The 20,300-nt window shown below is 49.0% G+C and overlaps 1 protein-coding gene and 1 long non-coding RNA gene across 10 annotated transcripts in view; one reads left to right on the top strand and one right to left on the bottom strand.

Moving 5' to 3' along the window:
• LDLRAD3 (low density lipoprotein receptor class A domain containing 3) overlaps nucleotides 1-20,300 on the top strand; it is a 223,884-nt gene that overhangs the window by 192,640 nt on the left and 10,944 nt on the right. The gene's annotated exons all lie outside the window — the stretch shown is intronic.
• On the bottom strand, nucleotides 7,526-18,653 carry LOC306640941. The gene is made up of 2 exons (XR_013757970.1): nucleotides 17,567-18,653; nucleotides 7,526-16,423 (listed from the first exon to the last, which is right to left on the bottom strand). It is a non-coding gene; the product is annotated as an uncharacterized lncRNA (long non-coding RNA).

Genomic DNA, 20,300 nt, shown 5'->3' with positions numbered 1-20,300 from the left:
TGTAACTAAAAAGGACAAATTTTAAAAATTAAAATGTTTCATAAAGATGCTGCCTTTGAAAAGGCTCCACCAGTGTCAGCTGCGGCTGCTGTTACCTTCGTCACCCCCATTAGTGGCAGTAATAGTGGGAATTAGAAGGTGTGGTGTTAGGAATGGCAAGCCAGCCAGGAAGGTTTTGTATTTTCCTACAAGAATCATGAAAAAGAGTTGTTCATGTTGTGCGTTATTCATGAAACCCTGTTTCTTGTGGACCAGAGCACACTGTGAATGCCAATTACAGTCACACCCCACCACTGCTTATTACAGGACAGGGTCCACATAATCCCCTGTTATTGGCCATTTATGTTGTTCCCACTGATCCTCTATTGTCCCCTGAAGTCTCACCGTCTAATCCCTTTTGAACATTCAAGTAGCTTTTCATTATTAAGGCTCAGAGTATGGAATGAATAACTGAATAGAAATCGAACATTTTAAAACAGGGAGAAAATGACTGAGAATTCTCAAAGCCAGACCAAAGAGCTGTGCACACAGTCCCCGGATCCAGCAGACCAGCACCTGGGTATATTTGCTTTGTCCAGATCTTGGGTCCCTGTCCTTAAGGAAAAATATATTCTCTGTCTCTCCAAGACTCTCCACCTCAGTCACCCAGGACAGACACTTGGCCAGGCAGTGATATGGTGGATTTGGCATGGAGACAGGAAGGTCAGGAGAGCCAGCAACATACCTGTGAATTCCCGGGTCTGTATCTACTTGTGTTTAGGATCAGCAGGTAAAGAAAAGGAAGTTACCCCCACCAGACCAGAGTCAAGGGTGCACCTCTGCAACTCTACCCATCCAAAAAACTGGCCTAATTAAATCCTCACAGATTGTGACTGTTTTCCCGACTGCCTGGTAGCTGGACCTGCTTCTAAGCTCTGGCAAGAGAAGGATACATCTGGCTTCACTGAGTTATTTAATATCTTTGGCACAAGTCAAGAATGGTAGAAATGGTAGAAAACGTGTTCTTTTCTTACCCTAAGTCACAGAAGAATTGGGAAAAAAGACATTTTTTTTTTTTTCTTTCTGATTTTAAAAGTGATCTGAAGGAGAGACAGAGGGTAAGCTCATCAACAGCCAGTGGAGTGTACTTTTTCATCCCATTTGTAGGACAAGTTGCCAGTGTAGGGTTTGGAATGGGGTGGCTGTTTAACCATATCAAATGCTTAATGAAGTGAGGCCTCATCTCATCCGCGTTCAGGCGGGTGCTGACATTACGTACGCTAATCCTGAAACAATGAGCTATGAGGAGAGGCAGCTTTCTTGGTTGGAAATGAATGGAGCAGCCTGAATGATTCCAGTTTTATCTCCTGCCTTAACCTGGAACGATGCCAGCATGTTGAGTTCTACCCTGGGGACTTCCTATCATGTGAAAAACCTAAATCAGGTCTGTCTGCCAGTGCGTGCGGTCCTAATCCGTTAAATATTTCTAGCTAGCAATGCACACGGGGCCCTTTAGCTCCACCGACAGTCGTGTTCTGCTAAGACCATGCAAATATAACTGCTTGTGCCTGCTTATTTAGGGAGGAATTGGTAATCCCCCACGCCGACGTGGTTTTACCCAAATCCCTCCTGCTACATGCAAGGCGCCTGGCCCGCCTTGACCTTTGCGGTATTTTCCCGCCATCCTCCGGGGCCCAGTGCCCTTTCTGTGTGCTCAGGAAGGTTTCAAATGAAGCCTTGGCTTTCTCTTTGATTAGCTACTTAAGAGCAACCAGAACCCTTGGCTTTATCAGCTATAGGAACTTGAGCCCCAGAGACTCGCTGTGGACTGTCTAAAGAGAACGGCATTGAACCCTGTCAGTCCCTATACCCTTCTGCATTCAGGAAAATGAAAACATGAGGAATTGAGTGCTCTTTGAGGCATTTCTCTTTATAGTCAAGCACTGCTGTCTGCAAAGGAAAATTTCTTTCTAAAAACTCTATTTTTTTAAATTTTCCCCAAAACTACCTCTTTTATCCTCCTGGTTCATTCCTTAGGGGAGTGGCTTTTTACTTCCCTTCATCCAAAAATGGAAGTAACTTTTTCAGGATTACAAAAAGGAATGCATGAGCCGTCTTTTTGTTGCTGCCGTTGTTCTAATTAGTTATACCCGACAGTAGATGAGCCATCTTTTATTTGATACATATTTGTCAGGCTTCCTGTGCACCAAGTTGAACTCTGGGTAAAGGGCAAGGTGGCAGAGTGGGGAGCTGCCTGATGTGAATCCGATCGGCCAACCTTTGTAGCTGTGCACGGTTGTGCTGGGGACTCAGCCTGGCTGTGTCGTGGTTCCTCCTTCACTAACATGGGGGTGTCAGTCATGCCTACTCATCCTGAAGCCTTCGGGATCTGGACCAAGCAAGGACTAAGGGTTAGCGGGCACCACTGCCATCTTTGCTATTGCCCCCGTTGTCAATGTCCTTATCATTATGATCATTATTGTTATGGACCTAAGTTGTCCCCAAACAGAACGAAACTAAACCCACCTTTCTGTGTCAGCATAGGGACTGACTTCCTGAGAGCCAAGACCATCGTGAATTTCCACCTCGGTTACGTGTCTTGCTTGCACCCAATGCCCCCATGAAGCAGGATGGTTCTGCTCCCAGAGCCAGCCCTTCAGGATGCCCATCTGAGAGGTTTGACACACACCCCATGACTGGGCTTCTGTCCATCTGCAAGGCTGCCTCGCGGCACCCTGGCTCCCTATAGGATGCTCTCCCTGTGACCGTGTCTGAATACCTTATTTAGATTTGCAACCAAAGTTTATGCACTACCTGGAACGGAAGCCTATATTTGCACAATTTCAGAAAAACTGACATACCCATGCATCACTGAACTTCCTAAATGACCCTTCACATTTCTGTAGCCTGAACTCTGAAGGAGCCCTGTTAAGTAATTTGCTCCTCAAGTCATAAGAAAGCTCCGAATCTTATGAGTCTCTTGGAGGATGAGTTGTTTATCTTATGAGTCTCTTGGAGGATGAGTCTTTTGTCCTGAAATTGCTGAAGACTCAGGTTGCTAAAGTCACCTTTAAAGGAGATACTTTTATGGACTCAAAAAAAAAAAAAAAAAAAATCAATGGCTTTGTGCTGTGTGAATTGGTTCCCACCCCTTCTCCTCCCCAGCCACTCAATAACAGGCTAATTCATTCTTCTGCTCTGTGAAGACGTAGCCGATCTCTCAGTCTAGATGAGGACCCTTAGTGTGTTATTAGGGGTTGCAGGGAGCTTTGGTTCCTACCATGTGTGCACACTCTGGCTCATTCCAGGTGGGAATTCCAGGTTATCATGCAATAACTAACCTCAGCCTTTTAACAGGGGTCCTCCCCGCATCCTCGGTGTCACTAAGACGCCTCCCTCTTGACGTGGTTTCCACCGGCCTTTGCCTTTATGCTCTCACAGCTCACCCTTGCATCAGTCCATAAAGCACGAGGTTCGTAATCAAGGTAACTCAGTTAAACTGCAGAGCAGTCTTGCAGCAGGAAATGAGGATCACGACACTGAGTTCTGGAAGCAACACTAGTGGCGCCACAACCCAGAGGGATAATTCCCGAAGTCTGAGCCCCAAGCATAGCAGGGATTTTACTTGTGTGCATAAGCAAGTTTTGGGTACATCAAGACAAAAGAGGTGATGCAATTCTATTGGAGGGTGCATTCTGCATTCCTTATGTGAGTACAAGCTTGTCAACAGCCCAGGGACTCTTGGCTCATACATCTTAGGTGCTTTTACTGCACTAAGCCCAAAGGGGAATTGTTCTGTCCCCATTGCATTATTTCCTTCTTCTGCTATGGTTGTTATCTTTTATATATATATATATATTTTTTTTTTTTTAAGTTGTCAACAGACCTTTATTTTATATTTTTATTTATATGCAGTGCTGAGGATCGAGCCCAGGGCCTCACACATGCCAGGCAAGTGCTCTACCACTGAGCCACACCTCAGCCCCCTACCATTATCTTTACAGGTACCTGTTAGCCACTGCAAGCCTCTACGGTTAAATGTCAGTAAGCAGAGCTGTTGTGTGTCATTGTGTAAAATCACAGCCTGCTAGCCCTAAAGTTCCTGTTTCAGTCAGCTATTTCACCGCTGTGGCTAAAGGATCTGATCAGACAGTCATAGAAGAGGAAAAGTTTATTTGGGGGCTCATGGTTTCAGAGATCTCAGTCCATGGACAGCTAGCTCCAGTTCCATTCCTGGGGATTCAAGGTGAGGCAGGACATCATGGTGGGAGAGTGTGGCAGAGGGGAACAGCTCACATGGTGACCAGGAAGCAGAGAGAGAGACTCCACTCACCAGAGACAACTATGTACCCCATAGCCACACCACAGTGAATCACTTCCTCCAGCCACACCCCTCCTGCCTGCAGTTACCACTCAGTTAACCCTATCAGGGGGATGAATTCACTGATTGGGTTAAGACTCTCACAACCCAACCAGTTCTCCTCTGAACCTTCTTGCATCGTCTGCCACGCGAGCTTCTGAGACTGCTGCTGAGACTGCCTTGACCAAACACCTGGGCCAGGTGCTTAAACAGCAGAGATTTATTTCTCACATTCTGGAAGCTGGAAGTCCAAGATCAAGGTGTCTGTCAGCTAGATTCCTGGGAGGTGGTGAGGCTTGCCTGTAGACACCACCTTCTTACTGCGTCCCCATGTGGCCCCCTCGTAGGGCCCGACCCTCGTGAACTCAACCAGCTCTGGCTCCCAAGTCCCGTCACCAACACGCCTCGTAAGAATTGTGAGAATATAAACAGTCCGTCCATAATAAGCTGGTTTCAGGACTGAGGGTCGAGAAGAGAATGTTACTAAGGGACCAGGGCGGGCAGGAGATAAAAGCTGAATTGTCAGAAGAGTAGGGAAGCAGGAGGGTGCTGGAGAGGCAGCACGGGGTGGTGGAAAGAGAACGTCTGGCACCAGGTGCCAGCTCAGCCACTTGCTGGGACGTTCTTAAGCTCTCTTGCTTTTCCCTCTCTGGTTGCTGTGTGGCAGGCACTGTGTTAGGGGCACAAATTCAGCGAAACTCATGCCGACACCCAAAGCTAAGAACAGGCAGGGACACCTCCCAGACAGTGATGTATGCCATGCCAAGGCTCCAAGGAGGCTAGACACTTGAACATTAAAATACCACTTGAGAAAAATGGCCCTGGTGACTGCCTGCTTGATGTATTTTGGGGGCTGTTTGTGTTATGGTTTGCATGTCTCCTCCCAGAATCCTTCTGTTGAAGACCTACCCCCCAGCGTGGTAGCATTCGAGATGGGTCTGAGGGAGCCTGTTGGGGTTGGATGAGGTCATGAGCGTGGGATCAGGATTCTTCTAAGAAGAGGTACTCCAGAGATGTTTTCTTCCTGGTCCCAAGCAGATCAGTGGGACTAACTCCAAGATCTGTGGAAACCCAGTGCAATGAGAGAATGAGGAGAAAGCCTGTTTTCTATTGTTCAGCTAAGCAGGAAAGCAAGGCTTCTCACAGGCCAGTCTGCAGTTAGGCCCTGAGAATGTGTCGTTGAGATATTTAGGGGTAGAAGTGAGATGCAGAGATAATGGAAACCACATACGGGCTTCCTCCTCTGGAGGCCGGAAATGTGATTGCTGAATCCTAACGTGATAAGCCAGCAACTAGAAGAGGGTCAGAGCCTGGTCAGGCCTCCCCAACCGTCACGGGTCTCCATTGCTCTGTGGTAAAAAGGTAGAGGTGTGACTTCTGCGATGGTTAAGGGACCGACCTTTGATTATAGCTTGGGGTGCACAGTCCCTGCATTCGGGTTGGAGTTATCACATGGCATGTTTAAATCTGAGAGACCAGCTTTGCCTTATTGGCTGGTAACAGAGTTTTTGTTGTGTTTTTTTTTTTTTTTTTTTTTTTCCTTTTGGTATCTTTTAAGTTAATTTTCAATTAAGTTTTGAAAGGACAAAGTATAAAATTAACTAACTTGCAATTAATTTCAACAGTAATTATGCAAAAATTCTAGGCATGTGAAAGATGGGGAGCATGGAATAATTAGTTGTGGAATTTTTCACTACCATAATTATAGTGATGAATATGCATGAGGCCATTTGGGAAAGGAACTCACAGCCAGCAATTGTATGTAATTACACTTTTAGCTGGCTGCCTTGTGTGATAGTCTCCTCAAACTGTTAGCAAAGTCTCCCCAAACAAATAGCCCCCCAACATACAAATGAGGTAGCCTCTAGTGACACTTTTCTGAACTCTTAATTTTGCAAATTTCTAACTTCCTGCACCTTTGGTATGACATGTGTGGTGGTCCAGGTTGTGGCCTGACCAACAATACCTTGGAGTATTTTATTTGGGTGAAGAAGCACAACTCAGATTTAGTGCAGATGCCTCCTTGTTTCAGTTCAGCCTTGTGTCCAAGACCCCACCCTGCTGGGCATTTCTTAGGGCATCCTCCTCCAGGTTGCATCCTAGCAGCAGAATCTTGGTTGCAGCCCCTCCCGTGATTAGCTGTCACTGGGAGCCCGCCGGTGTGCTCGCCATTGACATGCATTATTCTCTTTCATCCTCCCCACCACTGGGTCTTGAGATTTGAGGAACTTGCTCAGAATCACTTGCAGATGGAGATTTGGACCCAGATCTTTTTGATCTTAAGTCCTGTGCTATTTGCCACTCATCCTCTGTCATATTTCTTAAGACTCGGGGGGTGGGGAAAGGAAATCAGTTTCCATTGCTTTACTGAGGTTACCTTGGGTCGATGTCCCAGGGTGCCCAGTCAGTAACGCACGGCCCCGACAAGGAGCTGTGGGAAATGTGTTGGTGGTACTGGCAGCGCCGGCAGCCAGGATCTGTTGAGCCCTTGGGCTGCAGCCAACCACATCTGATCTTCACAGATGCCCCTGAGACGGCTGCTTCTGCCCCCCAGTTTGCAGATAAGGAAAACAAAGGCTGGTAAATGTGACTTGCCAGGGTGATTCAGCGACTCTGTGGTTAAGCCAGGATGCAGACTCGTGGCCTGTGTGGGACATCTGCATCACCTGTCCCTTTGTCAGTGTCCACAGGATGCCACCCTCCAGGTGAGAAACGTGGCCACTGGAGACAGTCCTCGTTCCTATGCTTGGTCATAAGAGCCAGAGTCTGCAGGTTGGAAACCCTGGAAACGTCCCTTGACAACACAGGAGGTGATGTTGAGATGCTTGCAAAGCCCTTTCTAGACTCTCCATAGTCAAGAAGGAGAGAAGGGCAGATGGTGTCTTGGTGTAATTGTTCTGGGATCTCGTTTTTGTTTAACACAGAACATTTAGCTTGAGGCTTCCATTTCCAAATGCAGGGCCTGGAGAAGGCTTCTCACCTTTGCCTTTTCTACCTGGTCATTTTCCCTTAGCCAGTGGCTTCTTTCCATGTGTGAAACACTCCTGTGGTGGTCAGCAGCTACCTTTTGGACCACGGTGTGGTTTCTCGGGGCAGCTTCAGCTCACCAGAGCTGGGATGGGCCCCAGTGAATGCTGGTTCTACACACCTTTTGCATTCTCATTAAGCTCAGTGGTTTTTAGTAAAAAAAAGAAAAAGAAACAAAGAAAGAAAAAGAAAAAAAAAAATCTCATCACAGACACGCATACCAGACTGCCATTAGCAGAACTGGGAAGAGCCTTCCGCCAAGTGAAGCAATTTCCTCATTCTGTAATTAAAGCAATTTGGGGGCTGAATGTATTTATGAGCAAACTTGCTGAAGTGAGACAGAAGCATTTTACAACATGCGTATCGGAGGAAAATCAGAGGCCGTGGGCAGCACCCCCTGGATCTTTCCATCATAAAGATGGCATCGCAAGTGGGTCCTGTCCGAGCCGTCTCTTCCTGCTGGGTCAGGGGCAGCATAAAGAGATGAGGAAACTGAGGCACAGAACAATGAGCAGTTTGCCTCAAGAAGGAGAGCAAGCTGGCCGGTGGCCCAGCCTGTGCAGGCCGCGTCCTCCCTCTGCTCCTGCCTCCCCGACCCCCAACTCAGCCACACATGCTCTTGTCATTTGGGGTCTACTCGTTGTCACTGGAGTTTTTTTTTTTTTTTTTTAACAGTTTCAGTCACCTCTGATGCTTACATTTAGGAAGTTTTCCACGAGGGTCGCTCCAGTATTTGAACGTTCCTGCTCCTGCCGGTCAGCACTTAGGACATTATGTCAGCTTCTGCGAAGTCCCTTGAGAGGGAAGGGCTCCAGGCTGGAGCAGCCTGCCTGGAGCCCCCCAGCCCCACCACACAGCCCCATCTTCCCTCAGGCCCCCCGGTCTTCTTTCTCTTCATTCACGAGTGACCTGAAATCGCTGCCAAGCTCTGCTGGGACTCAAGATCAATATCTTGTTCATTTTGATTTCCCTTTTCTTAATTCTAACGAAACCCCTGGATTTAGAACAAGTCAACAAAGCCCTGATCCCTTCGGTGGCCCCCAGGGGCCTTGAGATTCCTGCCTTCAGCAGGACCCGCCCCTCAGTGGACTGTCTTCAGCCTCATCCCCAAGGCAGCTCGCTGCTGGTCCCCTCGAAGAGCAGGACCCCAGTGTTCCCATTCCTTCCCCTCCTCTGCTCCTTGAAAAGTGACTTCTGAGGAACGGGACAGTCACAGGTCTCCCAGGGCTCACCCTGTCACCGTCCAGGCCTCCAGTGGTGTCCTTGTTGACAGGCTGTTTCCACAGCACCTTTTATCCATCTTTTATCCCCAGGGAGAACCAGGTGGTAAAAACGACGGAATCTTTCACTTAGGCCTCAGAGCAGAAGGTCCTTCTGAACCTAAGGAAGCAGGACAGTATGCAGCATCTCCTCTTCTTCCCCCAGAATCTGTCAAGATCGAAAAAGAGTTAAAGAGCTTGTTGATCTGCCAGCCAACGAGATGCTTCAGAACAGCTCCTGTTCAGGCTTGTCCTGTTGAGACCACAGGGAAGTTTGTAATCATGACTGATGATGAGTTTTTCTCTGCTGAAGCGAGTGAAAAATACAATTAGCAGAGTTTCCCCTTATTGCCCTCATTTGTGTGTTCAATTAGTGCAATTGGACATAGATACTGTTGCAAGAAGAGCTTTGCAGAGAAGGAGAGGTGGCCTGCAAACTCTCAAAAACACGAGTGGAATGTCAATCAAAGTGAATCTTGTTCTGCTCCTGCCTGGGAGTCCCTGTTCCCTGCCTCTTCGGTACAGGTCTTGGGTTGGTGTACAGCAGTCTCCCTGCTGTTCTGGCCCCCTCGAAGGAACACTTGATATATAGAAGCCACAGAGTTCAGCTAGAGACCCTCGACTTTTGGTCAAGAGTTATTTCTTATTTCCTCCAACTTGGAGATTCTAAAATTGGAGAGGGAGCACGTGGGGAGTCAGAAAATTAAATCCTTGTTAGAGAGGGGAACATTCATTCATGAAGTATTGAGTGGTGCTAATGATACTAATAATAGCTAATACTGCGTGTGTAAGCACCAGGCTGCTGGCAGATCCGAAACCCATAATTTAAGGCTTATTATTACTGATTGGCTTTACAGATATTATAGCATGCCTAAAGTATATGTGTAAAGCTGAGCCTCGTACTTAGGAGAGAGAGGGACAGTTTATAAACCTGACCAAGAGGAGAATTCAAACCTCAAGAGGCTCCAGGTTTCTCTATGCGAAAAAAGCTGTATCAGTAACTCCACAAGAGAGAGAGAAAGACTCATGGGGATCTGGATCTGGTGACAGGCAGTGGGAAGCTCTAGCAGAGTTTGGACAGCTCAGGGCAATCAAAGACAGAGGTTCCGTGGCCCTTTGAGTCCTAGAGGGTAGCCAGGACATTGGCAGGGGCTCACAGAAGGACGTGCCAGGCCAGAGGAGCAGCGATCCTAGGAAGGGAGGACTTCAAGAAAGATGTGGTGGTGGGGTTCTGTAACCAGTAAGAGCTCCACCACCCCCGGCTGTTCTTAAACTTGACTTTATACTTTGTCCACGGATCCTCTGGCTCAGGGTCTCTCCTGAGGTCAAGGGCCTACCCTTGACCAGACTGCAGTCTCACCCAAATGCTCCACTGGAGGAGGACCTGCCGCCCGGCTCGCTCACGCGACTGTTGGCAGAATTGGATTCCTTGCGGGCTCTGCTGGAGCAAGGGCCTCAGTTCCTCACTGACTGGCTGGGGGCTGGACGCCTCCCTTGGTTCCTTGCCATAGGATATCTCTGTAAGGCAGCTTCCACCATGACCTTTAAGGCAGGCAAGCGAGGAATCGGGAAGCAAAGGAGAACAAGCCCCTGAGAACAGAAGCCGTGGCCTTTTATAACCTGGAATTGGAGTGACACCTTGTAATTGCTGCCAAATCCCATTTGTCAGAGTGAGAAATACTCTCATCCCCACTCCCAGGAAAGGGTCTCCATAGGGCATGATTCCCAGGAGGCAAGAGTCAGAGACCATCTTAGAGGCCACCCACCACCCAGAACCCTGGGGACAAGGGAAAGACCCTCAGGAGCTGAGGTCAGAGAGGTGGCATGGGGTCTGCTCCAGAAGCCTCACAGGTCTTTGCCAAGGTAACAGTAGCTCACATGGGAAGTGACCCATCTGTGAGGATTTTTACTGTAGAAGATCAGAACAGAAAAAGATTGGAAATAGTACCCACCTGCCCATCAGTTGAGTCTGATGACAGCACATCTCTACAAATGCCAAGCTCATTCTGCAGCTATCATAAGAGTTAAGAGTGAATTCCATCCTTGGGGCTGGGAAATACAAGATAAGCATCTTCTACCAGACTTCAAGCAAGAAGTTCATAAAGCAAACAAAACAAAGGCATGGGAATGTGTCGAAAGCCTACAGAAGCCAACCTGAAAGAGCTCCCTGTGACCAAAGTTGGAACAACTTGAGCAACAGAATAAGTGATAACGTCTTAGTCTATTTCATGCTGCTGTAACAAAAATACCTAGACTAGGACATTTACTAAGAACAGAAATTTATTTTCTCACCACTTTGGAAACTAGAAGTTCAAGAAGGTCAAGCCACTTGTCTAGTGACACCTGCTGTCTGCTTCCAAGATGGTTCCCTAGTGCTGTGTCGTCTGCAGGGGACAAACCTGTGTCCTCACGTGACAGGAGGCAGAAGGGCAAACTCACCAAACACTGCATGAAACCTCCTTCCTCAGGGTCCTGTTCCCATCCACTCCCGAGGCGCCCTCCTGGACCAGTCATGGGAAACATCCCCATGAGAACAACGTCATAAGGACACAGGCAGGATCCATAATGAAGGCTGAAGTCGCAGGCCACTGAAGCAGGGACGAGGCATTTGCATGACTTCAGCGGGTCTCTTCCAAGGTATTTATTAAATACTGGGGGAGAATTGGAATTTTGACGATACCACCTTCACCGAGTGATCAAGATTGACCTCATCAGTCAGTGCGCACCAGGCTTCCCCAGTGGGATTCCCTGAATATACTCTGACAGTCTTTTCAATAATAGAATCCTCTCAATGGTGAAATGGCTTCAGAAAAGCCCCAATTGAGGCCATTCTTCCAGATAACTTCCCAGCCCTCTTCAAAGCATTAAAGCTGTGGAACACAAGGAAATACTGAGAAGCAGACAGAGAAGGGAGGAAGTAAATAAAGTGTGGGATCCTGGGCTGGATGCTGGGACAGAAAAGGACATTACTGGGAAATATGGCAAACTCTGAATAAATTCTCTGCAACTTGGTTAATATAATTGTTCCACAGTTAGTTCTTAGATTTGGCAATTGTTTCTCTGGTTGGGTAAGAGATTAGCATTAGGGGAAAATGGATGAAGGGAACTCTACTATTTTTGCGATTTTCCTCTAAATCTAAACTTATCCCAAAATAAGAAGTTATTTTAAAATGGAGAGCCTAGAACCTAGTCAGTGCTCTATAGTAACTGCTAAACAAGTATTTAATAGACAAATAGGTATCAATGTGCTTCATTAAGTGAAAGAATTAAAGTGTTGTCATGTGTGCTGAAAGTTCCAGATGTTGCTGGGTACAGTGGCGCATGCCTGTAGTCCCAGTGGCTCAGGAGGCTGAGGTCGGAGGATCATGAGTACAAAGCCGGTCTCAGCAAAAGCAGGGTGCTAAGCAACTCAGTGAGATTCTGTTCCTAAATAAAAATTTTAAAAGAGCTGGGAATGTGACTCAGTTGTGAGTGCCCTGAGTTCAATCCGTAGTGCAAAAAAAAAAAAAGAGTTCCAGATGTTTGCTAATACACGCCTGTTCTGTTTCTGGAAACCTATGGAGAAAGAAAAAAAAAAAGGGGGTAGAGGGGAAGCTGGTGACTAGGAGACAAGTGTAAGGAGCGGCTTACCTTTCCCTGCAAATTCTTTACCTTTTATATTTTGAAGCATGCATATTGCCTACTCAAAAGATAAATTTTAAATAAGCACCATGTAGCCCTGAGGTTCACAGTTTTCTGTCTGTTCCCTGATAACTCCCACCCAATAACAGTGAGTGAGCGCCTTTTGATGCCCTGGCTGCGCTGGGTGCATGTTTAATGCGTGAGCAGGTTGCTGTCTGCTGGCCCTCCCCGGGACTCATCTTTGTATCACATTGATCCAGTGGATCTTCCTATTCCTTTTCCTCAGGAGACCAGCGCGGGCCCTCTGTTAGCAACTGAAGGCTTTGATTCTTCCCTTGCTTGTTTTAACACAGCTTCATCAATGTTTAAAATACTTGCCTGAACTCTCCAGCCTGTCTTCCAGGTCTCCAGAGCTTTCAGCAGGGACTTGTAGATTCTAAAGTGGCCCTGGGGGAAACTTGGTTATTAATTTTTTCTTCAAGGATGGAGCAGGTAGCTTCAAATCCTCCACGACCCCAGACCCTGTAGTTACTCATCTATTATGGAATAGCAGGTTCCTTCACCCCCAGCTTGGGAGGCTCATGTCTCGGAGTGGAGCCTCCAGCACCTTGTCTTGAGGGACATTAAAATATTCCACCAAGCCTGCCTCTTGAGAGGCATAAATACAAGACACCCAAGCACCTCTCAGAAGACACGGTGACACAAGTAGGCATCATTACTCTCCTGCCCAGGAAGGTCATGGTTCATCTTTCAAGTGCTTCACATCTAAGATTGAGACCAAGCTCACTGTGCTGTGTAGGAATGTTTGAGTACCTGCCTCTGCAGACAGTAGTGGGGAAGAGGATGCTTGATTTCTCTTCATTTCTTCATGTCTTCTTTTGTTTTCAGTAGCAGTGAGTCTCCTTGTCATGAAGGCTGCATTTGTGTGCTAGAGTAACATTCCAAAATTGGCCCACCATGGTGAGCCAATCAATATTTTAGACTCTGTGGGTCTTAGAGTCACTATCACAACTGTACAATTCTGTCATTGCAGCATGAAAGCGGCCAAAGGCACTACATAAATGAACTAGAATGACAGTGTACCAATAAAACTTTATTTATAAAAATAGCGACCAAACTTCAGCCATCCCTGGGCTGGAGCACAGGATACTAAAAGGAAAATGGCTCAAAATTCAGGTTGTAGAAGACTCGAGGACCAGGTTACAGAGTCCTTTCTAGGTCATTGTTAGGAATTTGGATTTTGAGTAGTGAGCAGCCCTCAAAGGGTACAAAGCAGGGAGTATGCCATTTTCTGAAATCCTAAAAAGAACTTTCTGGATAGTGTATGAAGAATGTGGAAAGAAATCAGGAGACCAGCTAAGAGTAATGATATGGTAATTCATGAAGCGTATGGCGGTCACTTGTCCCATATTTTGGAAGCAGAATAAACACAACCTGCCTCTGATTTGGACATAAATGAAAAAGGAAAGGAAGGGACCAGGGCTAATGCCAGAGGCCTTGAGCTCCCGGAACTTGGCTGGGGTGCTAATGTAGGATATAATTGATATTTGGTGATGATATTTGTTTTCTCAGCTTTCACAAATGAGGTTTTATTTGCATTGACAATGGCAGGGCTGAAGTCGATTTTTCTCTTCCCAGCGTTTAGGGTTAGCTTTGCCCTGCATTGCTATTTGCGGGTAATTACACCACACTGGTGAACTGATCAGAGTATCCCGCTTGAGTTAGCAGTATTCCACTCTGGCTGCTGACAGGGCAGGCTCAATAAACCATTGTATTGTAATGTGCCAAGCCTTATTACCAGACCAGAAGGCAACTGACCATTGAGCTTAAAGAATGTCTGCTAAGCATTTAATTTTGCAGCTTCCGCCAAATACGCCAGGTAAATAGATACAGTAAGCAATAGAAAAAGTCATTCTTTATAGCCCTCCTTATTCAGCAGATTGCAGGAGGCACGTATATTCATTTTAAGCACGTTGCTTGCAGAAACAGCTCAGGATGGCCTGTGCCGGGACCTGGGTTTGCTGATGCCTCTGTGCACGGAGAGAGATGCTTTGGAGGTCTCCCCTGTGATGTTGGAATGCGTAGAACATTGATCCCAATACATGAGCTCATTTCCAAGTCCAGCACCTCTCCCACGCTGTCTCTCATTGACATTCGCTTTTTTGTGTTGCAGGAGGAGAGGTAGCAAAGAGCTCCTGCTCTCCACAGCGCTCTTCTGTTGGCATTTCTTAAGCAATTACACAGTCGAGCAGAGTTCTAAAAAGGCCACCCAGGCCCTAGCTCCCACTTACCCTCATCACTGAGTTTGGGTAGAAATCTGCATTCCTATTTTTTAAAAAATGCCCTTTTCTACCTAACGTAGCCGATTAAGCACCTCACCCTCTGCCAGTCCAGTAACTGTCCTGGGCCTGTTTCGTAGCAAAGCCATTAACCAGCCAACCGCTGGGTTGACACTGGGCACTTCCTCCTCAGAGCAGAGATCAGTCTCCCAGGATGTACAGCATCTCTTAGCGGGCTTTGGGGTCTCCAGTTTCCCCTCAATTCTGAGCAACTCTTCTCTGGGTAAGCATCTTAGAACTTAGGGGCCACGGGTGTCAGTTGGTGGTAGCAATGATACTTGTTGAAAGGATGGAGTGTATGGTTTCTGGAGACTGCTGCCCCCATCTGCCCAGGAGCAGGCCCAGGAGGAAGTAGAGAAGGCAGGAAGCCTGGTCTTTTATAATAAAAACTGAAAATGCCCAGGGAGACAGTCTCCCCATTCTGTCTTCAGGCTTAGGACTTCCTTCCCCTCCCCCTCTCCTTCCCTTCCTCAGTTTTGAATTTGCTCTTACTGTACACGTCTCCTGACTCTCCTGGTTCTCGAGTCCTGCTTCCTTCTTGGCAGAAGGATCTGCTCTCTGATTCCCCTCTGGCTCTGGGCCTGGATGGCCCTGCTGTGCTCCATCTGAGGCTGGGCAGCTTGGGTTTTCCCATCACCCCCCTTTGGGTTAATTTTAGCAACTTGAGTTGCCATGGTAATGGTTCAGTAGGGTTTTCGTGGTTCTCTTTTGATTCAGTCATTTGCTGGTCTGCCCTTTAAATTAAGCTTTTTCAATCCGCATCTAAATTGTACCGGAGATGTGCTCGGAATAGAGATCCATCCGCAAAGACCCCCAAGCCCCGCGGGATGTTTGTGTTAAACAGGAAAATCAGGGTAAATGTGAGGATGCCCTTGGTTTACAGTGGCCACAACAGTGTCTGGAAGCTTCCAGACTTGTGAGGATGTGGCCACAGGCTGGTGAAGGCCTTCCTGGGAGTGCTTGAGTGAAAGGCCCCCAGGGCCACTTCCCAGCTGAGAGGTCTCGGCTTAGACGAGTCTTTGTTTCTGAATTCCAGTGCTGAGCTCAGGTCAGCCCAGGATCTGGGCCCCTGGGTGGGGTGAATGCTTACGGCCCCAGCTGGACTCCCCCAACTCCATCTTCCTCACAACCTTTGGAGGCAGTAGCTCCATGTTCCAGAGAATTCCTGCTGTGCCTTCCTGCTTCCTGCCTTCCTCCTTGGAAGTATTTCCTCTTCCTGGCCATTCTGCAGGCTCCTTTTCATCAGGTGTGAAGGGGTCGGGGCCTGTGTACAATGGCAAGCTCGCCATTGGTTCACTTGGCTCCAACTTTAAGCAGCGGTCATTAAGTTCATCTCAAGTCTGTGTTGGCTACAGGTTTTTAATGCTGATTTTACAAATGAGGTTTAGAAAGGTGGAATCAATTGCCCTAAGTCACTCATGTAGTCCTTGGCAAAAGCAAACCCTATACCTGTGTACTTTCCTCTTTTTAATTAGATAGACCTCTCCTTGTTTATTCTTAGGCATGGCTTCCATATGTAAATAGGGCCATTGAACTTGAGCGGCTCACTCCAGGGCGGGTATTCTACATGCATCAGTTCGACCCTGATGGTGGCTCTTCAAGGCAGCTGTCCCTTATCCCTGCTTTACAGTCGAGGGTTGGGCTTGCCCCGGGTATCCCAGAAACTCAAAGCAGAAGTGGGATCTGGACCACTTGGGGAGCTGGGCTGGGTCATCAGTGAGAGAGTGAATCCACAGACAGACAACAGGCAGCCCTTGTGCGAAGGAGAACTCTGGCCCACAGCCCACAGGAACCCAGCCTGCTGTACCACAGGCTTGTCAGAAGTGAGATCTCCATTTCTAGTAACAATCCAGGAACATAAGCAAGCAGTAGTCCCTGTAGCAGTCAGCCCAAAAACAGTGATTAGTAATTGACAACTATCCTCATTTTTGTCCCTATTTCCAATTTTGGACCAAGACAGCCAAATATGCTTCCCTCACCAGTTGCCTGGGATGCCCTGCCTCGGGTTCGCCAGCCCCAGCTTCCCCTGCCAGCAGACAGCAGCCTTTCCTTGCCCCGACAAACCTTTCCTGCCCTCCTCCCGCCTTCGTGTCCACCAGAACGCAGGTGACCGTGGCTGGCTTCATTGCTGTGGCAAACTCTGAAGGCACTGCTTTGCTTTTCTTGTTCGGGTGGTCTTGGTTTATTTCCGCCTTGGGGTGAAGAGGGTGTGGGTGCCTGCTCTGAAGGAAGCCTCTTGCCTTTGCAGGGCCCTGAGCGTGGCCCTGCAGCCCTGACCAGCCCTGGACAAGATGGCCGGCAGGTTGCACTATCGCACCTGAAGCCCCTCACCTCCAGCACGCCAGTGGATGCTGGTGTGAAGCACGATGCCGTTAGGGGAAAGGTGATATGGGGGAGGGCACAGCAAGGTGTCCCGAAGTCCTCAGAGGGTACAGTGGAAGGCTTTGTGAAAGGGGCAGTGTTGAGCTGAGGTGGGAGGATCGCGGGAGGAGTCAGGCTGAGGCAGGGAGTGGGCCGAGGTCCCACAGAGGGTTAGGAACCTGTGCTGGCTGTTCTCAGTGGCTCTGGCTGCTCCCAGACTCCGTGTGCCTGTCCTCCACTGGGCCACAGTGACTGGCTACCAGTGGGTTTGGCCAACGGTGAGCACCAGCAGGAGGTCGGAGGAAGGAAGGGACAGAGGCCAGAGTAGTTGCACCTGGAGGTGGCTGCCTGCTTCCAGTAGAGACCCAGCGGCTGTCAGGTCTCTGGGGTCCCAGAAGATTCCAGAAGCTATATCCTAAACCCTTCAGACCTGGGCTGGAAACAGCTTCCCACTTTCTCTTCATTAAATCTTTTCGTCTCATCTTGTAAACCAGGAGGCTGAGGGACCCACCCCTGCAGGCGTCGGGCACTTGGTGGGTGAGTGGGGTGCCTGGTCTAGAGGTCTGGTGCTGCCGTGTTGCAGGCTGGCGTGGCCAGCACAGTGAGCACTGGCGAAGGACACAGCGAGAGAGGAGAGGAAAAGGAGGGAGCCCAGCGTGAGGAGCTTGAGCACCACGATGAGGAGCTGGGTTTCACGATTAGGAGAGAGAAGGTTCTGGAAAGGTTGGGGAAGGGTGGAGCCAGATCCAGGCCTCAGGTTCTCTCAGTTGGCCTGGAATAACCATTACAGGGAGCCCTGTTGGCCACTCTGGGAGGGAAGATTACCTGGGCCAGCTCCACACTCCCAGCCCTGTGGTAGATGTCTGGGTGATTCCAGGAAAGGGTTTCATTGCCACCATCCAATTTGTGAGAAGGAATATTCTAGAAGAGCAAACTATGATACACAAAAGTGTCTCTGTGATCCTCACATGGCTTCTGCCTACCAGTGTGGATATGTCAGCCACGGCGGTTCTCCCTCCCTGGAACAGCTCCAGGACAGACCGTCCTCACACCACGTGTCACCTTGGGTGTTGATGAGACTGACCTGGGTTCCAGCTGTGGCTCTGTCACCTCCTGGCCTTGTGACCTGAGGCAGTGACCTCGCTGTCTGGGACGTGGGTTTCTCACCTGTGAGCCTAAAGGGAGCCACTGAGCGCTCATCGGGTCGGGGGACTTAGTCTCCTGCAAAAGACGCAAGTGCTGAATGTCACGGGTTTCAGGGTTAAAGACCCTGTGTCCCCCAGCAAGCTGTTTCAGTTTAGGGCCTCCCGGGTGATGAGCAAGCAGAATCCCACTCAGCCCACGTGGAGGCGCAGTTCCCTGGGAAAGCGAGAGGGTGCAGTACGGACGCAGCATAGGTGACTGCCAGGTGCCGGGATGGCCGGTGAAGGGACGGAGACGGGCTGGCCACTGCGGAGTAGTCTGCAGAGTAGGGTGTGAGCCATGCAGAGGCTGGGAGGCCGTGCTGACAGAGGGGCAGAGGCCCAGGACAGGCCCCAGGTCAAAGGAGGCCAGAGGATGCTCAGTGGCAGGAGGGGCAGGAGTAGAGGCCAGAGGGAGGCCAGGTACAAGACGAGAGAGGACCTAGAGGACAGGGGCGGACTTTGGCTTGATATCAGCGCGTGGGAAGCTGCTGCAGGGTTTCGAGCAGAGGAGCCACTTGAGCAAATGGATCATGGTGCAGAAGGATCGCCCTGCAGCTGTGGAAAGACTGCGGAGAGCCGAGGGGCCGGGGCAGAGGCGGCAGGGCTGCGGAGGCGGGATCGGGGGCGTGGGCCCTGGGACCTTGTGCAGGTTCCGATTGTCATCAGGTGTCCCTTGGCATCGTGTCCCGCTGGCCCTGAGACCACAGCAAAATGAACAGCCCTGCCCGCGGCGCCATGGGGCCCTGGGTCAGTGTGGTCAGATCTGAAATCGCAAGAAGCCCTGTCCATGGTCAGTAAAGGCCCCTGGGGACCCCCGGGTGCAATGCTTCCATTACCAGCTCGTCCCCTAAATTATTCAGAAAAGTTTTCTGTGCGCAGAGGCTGCACGCGTGCTTGCTCAGCGTTCCGCCAGGTAATGAGGTTTCACGGGCTGTGGCTCCTGTGAACTGGTTATTCCGGGGCCTCGAGGTTTCTGGATCCGGGAACACAACCAGGCCGCCTTGGGCTCCTCGCGAGTGTCCTCAGGACAGGCTGCCTGTTCTCGTGGGCAGCACTCCCTGCCTCAGCCTCTGCTCCCTCCAGGGCGCTGCCGGCTCCTGTCAGTGAACTTTAACTTGGGGTGGCCAGGGAGGTGCTTCTCGCAGCATGGGAGGGAGGGGGCCAAGATGAAAGCGGTTAATTTGTCTGATGATTTTTTCACTCCTGTGTGACCACAGTACCCTTATGAGACATCTGCTTGCCATCCCATAGAAAACAGTTCAAATAGGTCCGAGTCTACGATCGAGACTCTGCTGGAGTTCCTTCCCCCGCACACAGCTGATAAAAGTGTTTAATTAGTATTGTTTCTGTATTTAAAAATGTGACTTTTGGTCTTTACTTTTTTACAGTTTTTACTCGTAGGTTATCAATATACAAAATAGTGACTTCACTGTGACGTGTTCATACATGCACATAGCATAATTTGGTCAATCTCCTTCCCCAGTACCTCCCAGTCTTCTCCCCTTCTCCCTCCCCTAACCCCCTTCTTTTACCAGTCTCTCTTCAATTGTCATTACTGTTTTTAAAATTGCCTACTGGAGTTCTTAGGAGAGGGACCCCAATGCAAGAGCAGTATGATGGGGTGACAGATGGACAGAAGAAATGGGGAACGGAGAGAGGAAACAGAGCTGCCCAGCACAGTATGACAGTTTCTGACTTTAGACTCCTAGACCCCCCAATGCTAGTTGCACCACTTGTAGGCTCTGTGACCTTCAATAAGTTACTTAACCTCTCTGAGCTTCGTTTTTGCCATCTGTAAATTTGGGAGAATAATATGCAATCACAGTCCACAGGGTGGTTGTAGGGACAGAATGAAATGGTGCCTAGCAAAGGAGGGTCAAAAGCAGCAGGTGGGGGGTTCGCGTCTCAGCTTCAAGAATGAGGAAGGCTCCTCATCAAAGCCTTCCTTCCTGTAGCCTGGACTCTCTGTAAGTGAGGAGGCTGTGAATTACCACTCAGCTGTGTTGCAAAGTTAGTTTACAAATGTCAAAAAATACTTGTGGAGTACTTCCTGTATTTACAAGGCAGCCGGTGGCCCTCACGAGCACCCCAAGAAGGAGCCCTTGCCACCAAGAGTTTGTGTGCTGGGGTCTGCACACTGAAGCCAGGGTACCAAGCCCCACCTGCCCCT

Source organism: Sciurus vulgaris (assembly GCF_902686455.1).
Source record: "Sciurus vulgaris genome assembly, chromosome: 11".
In the NCBI taxonomy this organism is placed as follows: domain Eukaryota; kingdom Metazoa; phylum Chordata; class Mammalia; order Rodentia; family Sciuridae; genus Sciurus; species Sciurus vulgaris.
This window is presented reverse-complemented; position numbering and strand designations above follow the sequence as displayed.